Raw genomic sequence first — 3879 nt, 5'->3', positions numbered from 1 at the left:
TTCGTTGTTGACAATGTTTTGATTTCAAAACTAAAATTTAAAAAAAAAAATGTGTACAGCCGCACCCAGATTCGATACCAGGACCTTTAGAGTCACGATGAACTATTTTACCACTACACTGCTTCACATCTGTTAGAGAGGTGCGAATCGAAGCGAAGCACTTTCTACCGCCTGTCATCTATATTTACTTTCATGCCCAAAACAGTCATTACCAAATCAACAACTTTTCACTTTGGATCGTATTGCTTTTTACAGTAGTGCAAATCGAAAGGATTTTCTGTTGATTTCTCTGGTGGGATTGTTTTGATCCTCAAATCAACACTGACAGCATTGCGATCTCAAAGGAAAAGCACTTCTGATCATGTTGATTACGACATTGAATAGTTAAGGGATTTTTCCCTTACATCTGGCGTGCAGAATTTTTACCGTGTAGCACAATGAATTAACTCCTGATACATATTCCATGCCCCGTAATGGGTACTCGATTGGAGTGTAATGTATACTACCGCTGTTACATATCGTTTCAGCCATAAACTTCTGACCTCTTCAAATTTCAGGCAATCTACATCTGATGCTGAAAGCAGTAAGTAAATCATGTTTGACAAGATCTTGGAAGATGATAAAGCGGTCGCTTTCACCCTACTCGTAACTGTTTTAGATGCTTTTACCGAATACTTGTCGGTTGTTATTTTTGCAAGACTATTTGCTATTGGCTCGAATGTTATACTAGAACTATTTTCACTTAAAACAACAGTTTGTTTAACTGGTACGACTGATACCACTATCGGAGACGAAACTTCAGAAGAATTTTGGATGTTCATTACCGTTGCGTCTAAGAAAACGTTTGTAGATGTACTAAAGACTTCATTCAGGCTTACTGTCGTTCCTGAATCTGGTTGTTGTTTACTGACAATCGATCTGACAGCATTCTGCCGGCTCGTCCGACTTCTACGGTTTTCAATCTGCCTCAGTAGTAGTTCGTACTTCTTTCGATAGAATTCCACCTCCGCTTTGATCTCCTGCATTCGCAAATCGTGTTGTAGTTCCAACAACTCTAAAGCAAATATATGCCGTGGAGTTTTTCTCCTACTCTGGTAATTGTTGACTTCATCAGCGGCCATACTTCGACAGATGATCACCACACTTCGGTTGATCATTCACAGCACATTCGGACCACTGTGCATGTGCACTGATTTGTGAATACGCGCTCGCTCGACTAGAGCAACCCGAAGAAACAATGATCAAATCGGACTATGAATCTGAACAATTCTTTCTTACATGGCTACCAAACTTTGGCTGCTCGGTTTCACCGTGATTGCAGTGATATATTGCACTCTGGTTCCAACTCAGGACCAGAAATCTTTGAAGTTTGTTGATGTAACTTCACGGTGAAAACACAGTCCTTGGAGTTGCTGAACTACGCAGCTTCAAAGCTGAAAGTTTATTTAAAATATAATACATATTCAAATTCCATTTTATATTTTACCTACATTTCTGTATTATCTAGGTGATTTCCCTACTACTGTTCCAACTAAAACAACTAACTAAACAAGCCCCTTTACTACAGGGATTTCTTCTATGCTTACTGCGCATGTGAAGAGAACTAAACTGACTGGATTCAGAACAATGGGGATGGAATTCAATACGTGCTATCTACAAACTATTGCGTGCAGTTCTCGAGCGAAGCTAGTTATATTGGAGTATCAATCATTGATGTTTGTTGCACATTCAGGGGTTCTCAAATTAAAAGTCGGTTGGTTCACCAGCTTCATCAGCTTGCTACGTAACGCAGTAGCTACGGCAACACTTGTAATGATCAATTGTCTGTGGATCAATGATACTTGAAAATTATTATCCAATGTTTTAATCCTCTTTTGCAATGGGGCACGTTCGATGTAGTACTAGATTTGTAGTAATGAGCTGAATTTTAGTATGGTGAGAAGGTCAGTACTGCGTTTCTGCAAGAAAGTGGTGCAAAAAGCGTGGGTATTATGATTCCTTGCCAAATTTGATGCTGTTTGAGCAAAACTTTGGATAACTATGTTGTTTATGTTGCAAGAAATGGAGAAAACAACTACACTGTTGCCCAAAATTTTGCTCAAACAGCATCACATTAGGCAAAGAATCATAATACCCACGCTTTTTACACCATTTCATTGCAGAAACGGAGAATTGACCTTCTCACCATACTAAAATTCAGCTCATTACTACAAATCTAGTACTTCACCGATCTGTCCTATTAAAAGCAACTTTACAGAGTTCAAACATTTTCGTTGGCCAATAAAAAAATGCTAACATACAATTTTTAACGATGTACGTACACAAATTTAACACTTAAAGTGTTAAAGGCAGTTCAATAGAAAACGGTTAGCTACAACGTAAAAAGAAAAAAGTTAATGCTTTTCAAAACATAAAGTTATGCAACTCATTTTAAAAACGCTTCAACCATCCTTTTGTGGCATTTGTTTAACTTTCAATGTATTTGAACAATTCAATATTTGCTGTAATTGGAAAAAAAATAGAATTTACAGTTTTCGAAATTTTCTGTAGCTACAAAATATTACTTCAGTAATAGTTTAGTCCAATGGGGCACGTTCGGTGTAGTACTAGATTTGTAGTAATGAGCTGAATTTTAGTATGGTGAGGAGGTCAGTTCTCTGTTTCTGCAATGAAATGGTACAAAAAGCGTGGGTATTATGATTGCTTTCCTAATTTGATGCTGTTTGAGCAAAACTTTGGATAACTATGTTGTTTATGTTGCAAGAAATGGAGAAAACAACAACACTGTTGCCCAAAGTTTTGCTTAAACATCATCAAATTAGGCAAGGAATCATGATACCCACGCTTTTTCCACGATTTCACTGCAGAAACGGAGAATTGACCTTCTCACCATACTAAAACTCAGCTCATTACTACAAATCTAGTACTTCACCGATCTGTCCTACTTGAATAGGACAGATCGGTGAAGTACTAGATTTGTAGTAATGAGCTGAATTTTAGTATGGTGAGAAGGTCAATCCTCCGTTTCTGCAGTGAAATGGTGCAAAAAGCGTGGGTATTATGATTCCTTGCCTAATTTGATGCTGTTTGAGCAAAACTTTGGGCAACAATGTTGTTGTTTCTCCATTTCTTGCAACATAAACAACATAGTTATCCAAAGTTTTGCTCAAACAGCATCAAATTAGGCAAGGAATCATAATACCCACGCTTTTTGCACCATTTCTTTGCAGAAACGAAGATTTGACCTTCTCACCATACTAAAATTCAGCTCATTACTACAAATCTAGTACTACACCGAACGTGCCCCATTAAAAGATTTTTATTCTTTTCTCGGCTTATCAATGGCACGAAATCATCGTTATCGCCGTCGGCAATGAGCCAAGCGGCATCGCATCCTCGTCGTCGTCATCGTCGTCGGCAGTGAGCCGACTGTGGTGAAGTGTGTGCAGCTAGCAGGTGTTGGCACAGGGCTGACTCTGCTGGCTCGAACCCTACGTGTTATGCATGTTGGCAATGAGCCATCAGGTATCTTACCCCACTTTCCCCTACTTATTCTATTCAAAAATAAACATCTCATGTTTGTATTTAACCCTTCAGCACAGACAAACAGACGTAACACTCTGATAATTGCCATCGTACATCGATTTAACGGTTTATTTGAAAATTTGATGGTTGACCAACTGCCCATCCGCGGCGCTTGCATCGTTTTTGTTCGAGTTTGACGTTTGCCTACTGCTGCCACCTAGTTGATGATTGGCCAAATTCAGTCCTTTTAGAATTGGGCGAACTTACGTCTATTTGTCTGGGCCTTCAGCACGCGCGCCGTTGTAAAAAGTCGCATTGTTTGGAATGTGATCATGAAATTATATACACATACAC

Source organism: Aedes albopictus, chromosome 3, assembly GCF_035046485.1.
Source record: "Aedes albopictus strain Foshan chromosome 3, AalbF5, whole genome shotgun sequence".
NCBI classification, from domain to species: domain Eukaryota; kingdom Metazoa; phylum Arthropoda; class Insecta; order Diptera; family Culicidae; genus Aedes; species Aedes albopictus.
The sequence above is the reverse complement of the archived record's forward strand: the minus strand, read 5'-3'. Positions refer to the sequence as shown.